We start from the raw sequence: 12,276 nt of genomic DNA, 5'->3' as shown, positions 1-12,276 counted from the left end.
GACCTTCTCCCTGGCTCTGATTGCTTGTTTTTGTTGTGCATTTTTGTACAGAAACTTTCCAAATATTCTTTAAATTTGTGGAAATCTGTCACATATACTCACACACCAACATGCGACTGTAACAAATGCATTAAAAGGTGATGCCGGAATGTCGTGCATTTCACCCACATACTTCAAACTTTGAAATCAAGGCTTTTAGGCAATATTGTGCCTGGGTTACAAAAGTGAATAGACGATGCTGAGCAAGGGTCAAAAAGTTGAACTAAAAAGTTAAAATGTGCAAAGGACGTGGAAAATTCAGATTCAGCCTCACTGTGAAGCAAAACAATACATAAGTATCAGATGAGCATGCATCATATGACCCAATGCTCACTGCAACTTTCTGCTGGTTGATATTAATGGAAAGGCTTTTCAGACAGAATGATCTTTAAAAAAAAAAAAAGAAATACAGAGGCCAACAATTTTGCCTTTAGCTCTAAATTAATTTTGAACTCAATTTGAACTGTTACTTAAAAGCCAGTCCACAACTGAAGTTAAAAGAACAAAACCATTTAATTTTCTAAATAAATGCAGTCTGGACAACATGTGGAACTCAGCAGTGACTCTCAGTGTGAGACCGGTAAAACAGCAGTCTATCCAGAAGCTGATTGTACCAGTGTTTTCATTTAATCTTAATAATGAAATTCATTTGTTCCACAAGCTTTAAAATGAGAAAAGGAGGAAAGAAATGGATGATTGTGCATTTCATATTCTCCAGTTTGATACATATGTTGAATTTTGTGTTCCATTTAAAGGACAAATTAAAATGACAAACAGCAGATTAAGAAAGTCATTTAGTTCTGCTTTGGGAACCAAATGAGAGAGAAAAAAAATAATGGTCAGTTTTATGTTTGATTGGGTATTCTCCTTATGAGAAAGATAAAATTAGAGTATTCTTTATCCAACTAGAGTTATGGTTCTGTTCCATTTTAGGGGACATAATGCATCTATGCCTGTGGTATAGATGCATTATTTAGCCATTTTGTAGCACGTTTCTACCATTTACTTCCTTAAAGGCCATCAGTTAAAATGAAAACAGGATTAAGCCAAACTGTGGATAATATTTAAATTAATCTGTAAACTGACACTCAGATGGAAATGATTGGGAGACGCAATACAACAGTTGAAGGACATTTTGTATCACTTTTTCAACTGTTTTCAGTGGTGTGGAGGGATTTAGCAAAAGGCATTTATGTTTAACATCATGACCCAAATTGAGAAAATTGTATGAAAAAAAAATGAAAAAAAAAAGCAGCAGGCTGCTGAGAATGAAACCACAGCTCAACAAAGAGTGGTGATTTCACACTGGAGAGGCCAAACTCAGACACAAATGTATAACACAATGTCCATGCACCCAAGACAAAATGAACGATATCAAAGTTTCCAGCTAAAATTTGAATTCATAAAGTGATAAATATTTGTGCTCCATTTCTGACCAGCAGAACTCAGATTTGAACATGCATGTATTGGCACGTTCCTTTCAACAGAATAGATTGTCCTATATTAATTAGCAAGTCATGCAGTGGTTTTGCTAGTTGCTTCTGATTTGCTTCAGTCTGGAGACGTCTTTACATTGACAGAAGAAACATAAAATATAAAACCGCTTTATGCATTTTCTTAACTTGATTCTTCTAAGCAACCTCTGTACTCTGGCTGTGTCGTGAGCCGTCTTGTTTCCTCATCTTTTTAGTTTTGGGTTGACTTCCTTTAGATTTAATATTATAATTGTTTTAATCATCCTGGTCAAAATATGTTTTCAACACTCAAATTCCATTTGTGAAGAGACCGTTTCACCTTTTCACCTGTTTCCTTCAAAAGTTCAAGAAAGTCTCGAGTTTATAAGATCTTTGGGGGAAAAATGCTTACGGTTTCCATTTCTGTTGTCAATAAGTGGCCACGCATTCCCTTTGAATGTTCATTTTCAACAATAAACCAACTGATACTGATAATCCAAATTATTTGTATTTGTACAGAATTCACTGTTTTTTTGTGGTAAACATAGATTTTAAAATAACCAACTTCCTTTGAAAAACAATGAGAACTCCATGTTCTTTTCATTTAATAGTTTGTAAAAGCTATAGCTTTTTTTGTGTCTCATATATAAAGAACTATAGCCTTCCAACTTCTTGCCAAATAAATGTCTAGTAAAATCAGATACACGTCTCATAGTAATATTTTTATTAGTATAAGACAAAACAAAAGAAAGCTTCTGATCTTACAAAGTTAACTTTTTTTCTGGTTTATTTCTAAAATAAAAGATGAAAGTTGAAGGCATTTCACATTTAATTTCATTCAGAAAGTACTGGTATTATTTCCCTACCTATTCTTACAGCCAAGAGTTCCAACAATGACTCAAATTAAAACTCCCATTAATCCGACAATGTAATCCCTCGACTGCATGAAGCGGCCTTTTCAGACACAGTGTGGATTAGGGAACACTGAGACGCTGTGTTGGTGGTCACCGATGTATAACACCTCATAAAGATAATATGTGTGTGTGCGCGTTTCTGTGTTTCCTGCCTCGGTGGTGGTCAGCGCTGTGTAGTGCCGAGGGCTTACGTGTGTGGGCGGATGAGGGCACTGTACATGTGGATAATGTGATTCTTTTCCTCTTTGTGGTTACCTGGTGAAGAGGAAAATCCCTGTGAGGTGGTCTTCTGCCAACGTGGGCCACAATGACAGGGGCCTGTAACAGAGGAACCGGTTAATTATTAAAAAGTGGCCAGTTTGTGATTTGAAGTTTGCAAGAGTACACTTTAGCCGTTTTCGCACTGCAAGGAACGGAACGGTACGGAATGGAACGGGTTCAAAGTAGGGCCGACCGTGTTTGCATTAGAACTTCCGACCGGTTCCTCCCGGCCCCTTGGAACCACAAGAGATGTGGTTCCAATTGGGCCGGCCAAGCGGTGCTGCTTAGAATCAGCAGCTGATTGGTTTAGAGTCAGCCGTTGGTGGTTTTGCAGTCAGCCGTGGATCGGGTCCAGCTAGCTCTCACTAAACTGTTCTTACTGTATTTTGTAAGGAGTGCTCTTTTTAATATTTTTATTATTATTTTTAATTTGCGATGAATTCCCCTCAATATTCTTCTGTTACCTGATGAGGTAATTTTTTTCCTCCACTTACTGGCTGATGAACGAGTACAGAATGAGCTAGAACGGTCAACGAGGAAAGAGAAAGTTTTCCGTTGCATCTCTGAGGAAAAGGCTTCGCCCGCTACATCGAAACCATTGCTTAGTTTCAAAAATAATGATGTCAGGTACAGCTCCGATGGCGCCCTCAGTTATATGCAAACACAACAGGGCTGCAGTGCGGGTGGAACCGGGTCGAAGCGTGCCGTTCCGTACGTTCCATTCCATTCCTTGCAGTGCGAAAACGGCTTTTGTCACAAGTTGTTTCACTTTTGTTTTTTTGTTCTCCATTCCTTCACTTTACTGTGTCGATCAATATGTAAACATTGTTTTTTCATGTGGCATCTAAAGAAATGAGAAGATAGCTCAACTTTTTTTTTTTTTTACCAAATCTCTTTCTTTGAAGTAATCAAAAAGGAAAACTTGAATGGCTGCTCGATTACATGGTAGACAGTGATACTAAACTGAAAAATATCTCTGCTGTTTATAATTCAAAAACCTATGTAGCCACAGATGATCATAAAAATGAATCTGCTTTTTAGTAATAGATTATACTTGCTAGAAATGTGCATAGCTCTGTCTTTTTTTTGTTTGTTTGTTTGTTTTCTTTTGTTTTGGTGGTCAACAAACGGCTGGCAAGGAGGTTTACAAAGGGATGAGATTACTTGTTGGGGGACTTTTGATTTTTGAGTCTTTTAAAACAATTGTATCTAAGAGACTAAAGCCCTACGTTTTTGAATTACCACAATTGGCAAACATTTAAATGTCTTGCACATATGCGTGGTTACTGAATGACACTAATTTTAAAATTAGCTATAGTTGCCAACTCTTTACTGCTGTACAGAAAATGACAGGTGCAACGAGCTGGCCCTATTGCTCTATTGAACAATTCCATATGTTCAATAGACTTATCACTTTGAAGCTGATTAAACTATATGGCCCTGGACATTTTGTATCCGCTTTGTATTACGTCATATTTAAAGGGGAACAAAACCATAAAGGGGCAATCAGCTGGTTTGATCATATTTAAACACATAAAATCAAGTTACGAAACTTATTTTCAGTGGTCGGTTACTATGCAAAACTGATTACCTAACAACTATTGCTATGGCAATTGCATTGTCAAATGGCTCCACCTCTGGAATCGATAAGCATCTAGTCATATGCATTTGTGAGAAGTTTTATGCTTTTATCTCCTTAGATACAAACCATAGCAAAATCTGAAATCTAAGATGTATTTGCATTGAGAGAGGTTTGTGCAAACTGGGAGGAGGGGTATAAAAAGTTAATGTTCTGCTGGATTAGGAATGACATTAAAGGACAGGTCAATGCCCTATAAACAATATTGGATTATAGGAGGTTTTTTTTTTTCCTTGTCAAATTCAAATTATTTGTCTTTTCATGTCTGTTAACTAGTAATGCGACTCCCATTTACATAGAGTTGATGCTGGAGCATTACATACCACCAGTGTATCTTCTGACGCCACAGAAAACAAGCAATAATGTAAACATTTAATGGAGCTGGATCAGAGTTAGAAGGTGACTTTAGTGTGTTTGTAATTACTTCTACAACTCCCAGCTGCATTTCACATCTCGTACAAACCTGCCTGTACAAACAGTTTATCTTGTTTAAGTTAACTACTTATGAATTTTATGGTAGATCATCAATATCTTTGTGCTCATTCTACACCTCTTGCAACCATTTCTCCTTAAGAAAATCTGGTTTTAATGTTTCCCATGTGCTCGCAAAACTAAAGAAAATCTTGTTCTATCAGGACAGGATAAATTTACCAAAAACATATGGACAGGCACGCACAGAGCATCAGGTACTTTGCTGAGCAAAAATCTCCCAATCTCCTCAATCTATGCGATTCATTACTTTTTTTCCCATGGCAGCCATTACAAATGCATTCTTTCCCAGCTCATGTCTGGACTGCCAGCTTTCATCCTGCTGTGGTTATTTCATTTCTTTCTTATCATATCGCATCGTCTGTTTAATCACCGCTATTCCAAATTGGATTTTTAAGTTTGTGCAAGAGAAATAACCAACGTTGCTGTGTGTCTTTATCCATTTAAGAAAATTCTAAATATAAAAAGACATCACCAGATTTAAACTTGAGTGATAAGTTGTTAATTGGCAGATTTGAAAAAGAAAAAAAAAATTATTGTTCAAATGGCAAATTTCAGAAGAAATATATAGTAATTATATCTTAGAGTGTGTCCAGCACTGCAACACAAACATAGAAAGATTATATAAATATGTTACTGATACGTCAGCAGACTTTTCCGGAGAAGTCCTAAAGTGTAAAATAAAACTGTGTGCCAAAAAAAAATATCATTGTTAAATTAATTAGGTTGCTTAATAAGTCAAGACCCTCATTCATCCATACCTTTTAAAAACTGATCTATTAATTCTTTGGCCCAATTTCCCTCTTCAAACCATCCCGCTCTCTCTAGCACCTTTCCGTATCTTCTTTCCCCTTGCCATTTCTCTCTTTATCTCACATCCCAATTTCAACTAATGAGCCCATGCACAACAAAAAAAAGGAAAAAACTATACCAAATCACAAACACCACGAGAGGAAGAAATAGGTGCAGCGCTTAGTCTGTTTGTTAAAGGATTCATCATGCGAGCTGTTTTCAATAAATAATAAATGCAAACGGCAACTTTTGTCTGCAGACGAGACTTTCAGATATGAATTATGCATTGTTATTCTTGGATAGGGCAATACAGGGACAGGATGGGGGTGTATGTATGCGTGCGTGTTTGTTTGAAAATGTGTGGCGCACATATCCTTGAAACACACTGTGAACACTGCTACTGAGGCTTACAGTCAAGGCATTTATGAGGATACAAGTTACTGTGATTAGTCTGCTAAAGATCCTATTCTGTTGCACTGACATGTGTGGTCTGTGTGCTCAGTTTAGCTCAGTTTGCACTTAACTAAAAATGAATGTCTTTGGTAAACTATTATTAGTAGCATATTGCCTTACAATTAAGTATCTTTAGTAGTTATTTAATCAAGAACAGGATATGTTTGTGTTCATCCAACTTGTCCTTTGTGTAGGAGTGTGAGCACATTTTGTGTGTTTTTTTTTCTGCTTTTGCCAACTTTGTAATCATTATGACAACAATGGAAGCCGCGTTCCCTGTAGACGGGGGGAAGAATCCACCAGAAATGCTAAAATATATGTGTAACTTTTGTTCTCCTCCCTGTTCCTCATCTGTAGTCTGCATGAAAAACGTTGATTGAAAATCAGCAAAAAAGGAGAACAATTACAAAGAGCGGCACCCGTGACGGCAATCATCACTGATCTCCGCTGTCATTTTTCTCTATGGTAAATAATTCATCAAAAGAAACAAAGGGGAAACAAATATGCAAATAAACCACCCAAAAAAAAAAGGGGGCCAGCAACATTGGCCTGCCACCACAAGGGAGGAATGAGAGTGGCTGATTATTATGGCAGGTTATGACTGTGATGAATTTGAATTTCTCTTGTTTCATCTACCTTGACAGAACTGAAGTCACACAGACACAGAGGGGAAAAAGGAGAAAAAAAACTGGAGGGATTTGAGGGTTTGATTGAGGAGGGGAAGGAGAGACGGATAGAGGGATTAAAGACAAGGGGAATGGAAGATTGTGGGAGGTGGGGGCAGTGAAAAGGGGTAGTAGACATCGGAGGGAAGAAGAAAGAGATTTGGGAGGGGATGGGAGAAAAGAAGGGAGGGATGCTCACAGGGTGTATTCGACAGCGCTGTGAAAGGTAGCCATCAAGGGCTTTGATGAAAAGTGCAGGCCTTCTAAGGCATAGGAGTGACAGCATATGATTTGGTCAAAGCATGAAGCCTTTCAAAGGCAGACATTCTCACTCCTATTCATTCCTCTCAGGTTGGATATGACTTTTGGGGCTTAGCTCTGGAAAAATTTCCAAATTGGTTTGACAGATTGGCCATATGTGGTATTGTCCCTGTGACTTAACAGACAGTAGACTGACTAGAGATGTAGACATCTCGAAATGAAGAGAGGATTATGGGCTGTGCAGTGTCTCAAAAAAAAAACTGTCCCGGATCAGTTGGTATAGCCGGTGACTATTTTGCTGAAGGAGGTTGCATAAAATATAGAGTGGTGGATTTTGATTCCGCGAACAAATCTGCACCAACAGTATACATGGATAAGAAGGCATACATTTAAACTGCAATTTCACTAAATAAATAAATAAATAAATAAATAAATAAATAAATAAATAAATAAATAAATAAATCAAAAATTAAGTTTCCGAAATCGCACAGACAAAAAAACTTAATCTGGTTTTAGTGTATTTAGTCTGATGACAGAACAGTGACAAGAATTGAGTTTATCACATTTAAATGTGAGGGCAGATAAATGAATTTTGCCACACAAGCAATGATGGATACTGCCTTGGATGCTGAAGCTAAAGCAAATGATACAAATACTGACTATATTCAGTGCTTTACCAGAACAAATCTGTTTATTTTACTTACAGTTCAGAAAACATTTTCAAAGACATCCTGAAATGAAAAAGCCACTGTGACTATGTGTTTGTTTTCTTAGATCAAAGTTTTAACCCTGTAACCAGTTTGCAAGCTTTCTGTTGCAAAAGGGACAGATTTTACAACTTTAGAGTTGTTAACAATCACAGACTGACATTTACATTTACAGGTCAGTCATAACAGGAAGGATCAGCAAGCCTGCCTGATGATGACTGTGTCATTTTGCTGCACACACATAAGTACATTATATTTGAAATAGCCTGCAATTTCATACACCTACACACACATAAATGGACATGCATAATCACAATACCGCTCTCACATGTGAAAGCATGTATGTGCACAAAACTGAAAACATATGCCTGCGGCACTCTTGTCTGATAACGCCGTCTATCCCGCTCTCACTTTCTCTCTCCCTTTCTCTCACACACACCCACACAGAGAGATAATAGTATCTAATTTAGGCTCTGTAGAGTTCTCCAGAGGACTACACTTCATCAGGAATATACTGGTGACCTACATACTACAGTAGGGACAGAGGCGCACACCAGCATAATAATTGCATACGTTTCCACACTCAAACACAAATCTACAGCACATGGATCTGCATACACACACAACATTGGGTCTGTACAGCTTGGGTGTTACTGTGACAGCAGGAGACACTTAATTCAAACAGGACAGGTTGTATATATATATATATATATATATATATATATATATATATATATATACATATATATATATAAGATACAAAATACTTAAAACCAGTTTTGCCAATGGCTCTGACTAGTAGATCATAGGTTCAATGATCAATTAACTACCAATGAATGTACTACAAGGACTTTGAGAAAGTAGAAGTCTAGTTTATCAGATCAAATCAAATGCTGAAAAGTAGACGTCCACTTTATGGTAATATTACCTCTTAGCTTCTGAAACTACAAAATAACTCATTGATTGCTAAATTTACATATGCATAAAAAATTTTAAAAAAAACTTTATTCTTAAACACGGTTTTGAGTTTTTTGTTACAGCCAACACATTTTTAATGACAATGTCTAGATATTTGTATGTCCTGGTTACAGATCATTATCCAATGTATACTGACATGTTTCACTGGGAAGAGAAATAGGCCCGGAGCTAAAAGCTAAATTTGGGTCTTGATTCAACCTGGTAAGTTAAACATATTGACCTGTGATACCATGATGTCACCTTTATATCCCTGGGAGAATATTTAAAGTTCCCTCGACAAATGTAATTGGTAAAAAAATGTCACATTTATTTTGTAGAAACAGTTTTTTTGCCAATAAATTGGGCAATTGTGCTTTATATTAAAACAATTGCTGGGGTTTTTACCCACTGAAATACTCTTAACATTGTTTTGTTTTGTTTTTTTTACATTCTGAAATTATGCCACGATAATAAAATCTTAAACTTTTTGCTTGAAAATCTACTTAAATTAAGTCTTGTACTTTTTTTTATTTTGTAACATAAAAGAAGCAAAAAAATAAAAAAAGAATAATATGTATCCTTTTTGAATATGCATCTTTTTGTGAGCAATTATGTGGTTGTAGGTTGTAGCTTTTCTAAGCTTCTCTTCAGACAGTATCAGCACTAAGTTTCTGGGTGGGGAAAACTGGAATTACCGTATCATTGCTTTATAATGCATTCAACTGGCACCAAGAAGACATCATCCATCATTCATGGGCATCATCTGTCAGCTTTCTGGTCCACTAAATGTCCAAGACCTGAGGCAGAATTGCAAAGAAAAAAAAATCCAGTTAGCACACCAGAAGGCCTGACTCATGCACAATTATCAAATGCTAAGAAAAAGATTCAATTCAAGTTGATGGCAAAGTGTTTTACTGAAACCGGAAGCATTATATAACACTGAACATATAAAGTGAATGTGAAACTAGGCACATCTTGAAAGGAGTAAAAAGATAAATAAACTGCAGGTTAATGAGGCATCTGTATATAAAATAAATGTGAATGTTCTGAGAGCAGCAGATTTATAAATGGCTTAAAGATTGTGACTCATACACAATGTTGGTTTGAAGGAGAAGGAACTGAGGTCAGGACCACAACTGATACAGAAATAGACATTTGTACCAGCATGGATACACATGAACTATTTTCATGTTTATGGGTGGTTAGAGAAACTTGGCTTAATGGTAAAGGACTTCACTCATACATAATAGTGTCTTTATTTAGCGTCACAGCTAAAGTAAATAAGCAGATGCTGGATGATCTCCCAAAACTGAAGCCAGGCTTTTTGTCTAGATGATAAACTAACAATAAAAACAAACTCAAATGCTAACGTTTAGTCACAAGTAAACAGCAATGAAAGCAGACGAATGTCTGTTTGGCGTCTTATTACATAGATAACGTAATCAATATTTTAAAAATACTGCCGATTCATTATTTTAAAAAAAGTTAATAAAATCATAGATAAAATCATTTTTTGGTTTCTCTCCCTCTAATGCAGTGGTTCTTAACCTGGGTTCGATCGAACCCCAGGGGTTCGATGAGTCGGTCTCAGGGGTTCGGCGGAGCCTCTGTCACGGAGGTAAAGACACACTTGTGTAAAGTCGTGATGACGCCCCGCTTTGCTATCACTTGCTGCAGAGGATCACGTTACATTGCTTAGCCAATCAGAGCTGCGGAGGAGCCCTGATTGAAGGAGTTCCACTCTCAGCATGGATTTGAACTTTTGTCTTTAATTATTTCAGCGAAACTCACAGTTTTTACCAAATTCTGTAGCTTTCGGTGTGGGGGTGGTAATATAATTACATTACTAAATCAGAATACCGTGAAGTCTTTATTATTTATTATTAATTCTCTTAAGAATGTAGAGCTAATTAAATGACCCAAACAAGACCTTAAAGTGGTTCCAGTTTCTCTCGATGGCCAACCTGTTGAAACTGTGGCAAATTTTAAATACCTTGCGTCGTTCCTGGACAGTCAGCTCAACTTTGCTGAAAACACTGACTATATTTTGAAGAACTGTTCTCAGAGACTCTATCTCTTAAGAAGACTTAGTGATCTTGGGTATGTCTTGAATTTGGGGGAAAAAAATCATTTTATTTATCACTACAGAAGGGTTCAGTGGATGCGCATATGAAACTGGTGGGTTCGGTACCTCAAAAAAGGTTAAGAACCACTGCTCTAATGTATGAAACACATCACAAAACCCTTTTTTGTAGCTCCACTATTTTTAAAGGCTCCAGGGCTTAGTTTGAAATTAAAACTTACTTCAAATAAATTGCTTAAAATATCTGAAGCATAAACTTGGTCACTACTTCAGAGGTGTCGAACTCATTTCCACTTGTCTACATCATGACTGTCTTGTGCCGGTCGGACCAACTTGTATTGATAAAACCTATTAACAAGCCTGTAAAATATTAATAATTAGCTGCCTATGTGTTCGATGAGTACCGTCTACAATTAAAAACATTGAACCTGTTTTCACATTGATGAAATTTGGCAGAATGCAGATTTTTCTTTTACAAATAAATAATGGTTTTATTCATAATTCTTTAGCAAAGAACAACTGAAGCTGGTTTTTAATAATGTTTCTAGAATGTGAATTAATCTTTACATTACAAACACAAACCTCGTTTAAAATTCACTAGTGACTCAAAGCTGAGAGAGTTGTGGCAACAGACTTTTCCAGCCGCATGTCAGCTTTTAAAAATCAACATCTGAGTTTAATCATCATGACGGCTGCTTACACCACAGTGCTGATTATCAACAGAGAAAGAAAATTCAATTCCACATGTTTGTTTCAGGGTTTCACTGCTAAACTGTGTAAAACTCCAAGCTCTGAGAAGTAAATACTTCTCGCAGGTTATCTCGGACATTTTCACAATAAATCTTCTCAGAAACTGATGACTAATAGAGTTAACGTCTTAAAACCGTTTAATTGCAGTGTATGTGCTGAGTGTTTCCACATTTCCACATATCCATTACTTTGTTTTTGAGAACTAAAACTTTCCCAAGTGTGGATCATGCAAAAGATAAAAATTAGATGGGGCATCATAAAGTTAATAGCTTTCTCTTGCATTGTGGGTATAAGCTATAAGAACCCCACAGCTGTTGGTAAATGTGTTAAACTTTAAAGAGCTAGCAGACTGAAAAAGAAATAATCATTATTAAGAATTTTGGTAAAGAAAAAACAAATTTGATTAAAAATTCTGGTGAGTTTTTATTTGACGTTTTCCAAAAAGAGTGTTATTTTTTTTATTTTTATTTTTTATGGACAGGAACAAAAGGCCTATAAAGTTCAGTTTAAACATAAATGCCACTTTGCTGATTATTCTTGGCCACTATTCACAAGAAGTCTGTTTTTACCAAATATTTATACTTAAGTCTGCCAAATAAATTCAAGCACATTTGATCATCTTTGCTTGCATTTTGTTGCTGTATATTTAAGGATTTCAACACTTCCATAGAGAGCTTAAGTACACATCATTTTATTCTTTTCTGTTTACCTCTGTGGACTTTTTTACACAACGCAAATGTGCAACAGCATATTATGAGCGTAGAAGTATAAGAGGCACAGAGAAAAGTGCATGGGATCAGAATTGGACAATG

General features: G+C 36.4%; 1 long non-coding RNA gene across 3 annotated transcripts in view; it reads right to left on the bottom strand.

Moving 5' to 3' along the window:
• Positions 1 to 12,276, bottom strand: part of LOC103478381 (uncharacterized) — a 117,098-nt gene that overhangs the window by 22,486 nt on the left and 82,336 nt on the right. For all 3 annotated transcript variants that reach the window (XR_014091491.1, XR_014091490.1, XR_001777394.2), the window contains exons 4-5: positions 9,327 to 9,428; positions 2,663 to 2,725 (exon numbers count right to left, since the gene is read on the bottom strand). This is a non-coding gene — a long non-coding RNA (uncharacterized LOC103478381). The remainder of the gene's footprint in view (positions 1 to 2,662; positions 2,726 to 9,326; positions 9,429 to 12,276) is intronic.

Source organism: Poecilia reticulata, chromosome 16 (genome assembly GCF_904066995.2).
Source record: "Poecilia reticulata chromosome 16, P_reticulata-male-v2, whole genome shotgun sequence".
In the NCBI taxonomy this organism is placed as follows: domain Eukaryota; kingdom Metazoa; phylum Chordata; class Actinopteri; order Cyprinodontiformes; family Poeciliidae; genus Poecilia; species Poecilia reticulata.
This window is presented reverse-complemented; position numbering and strand designations above follow the sequence as displayed.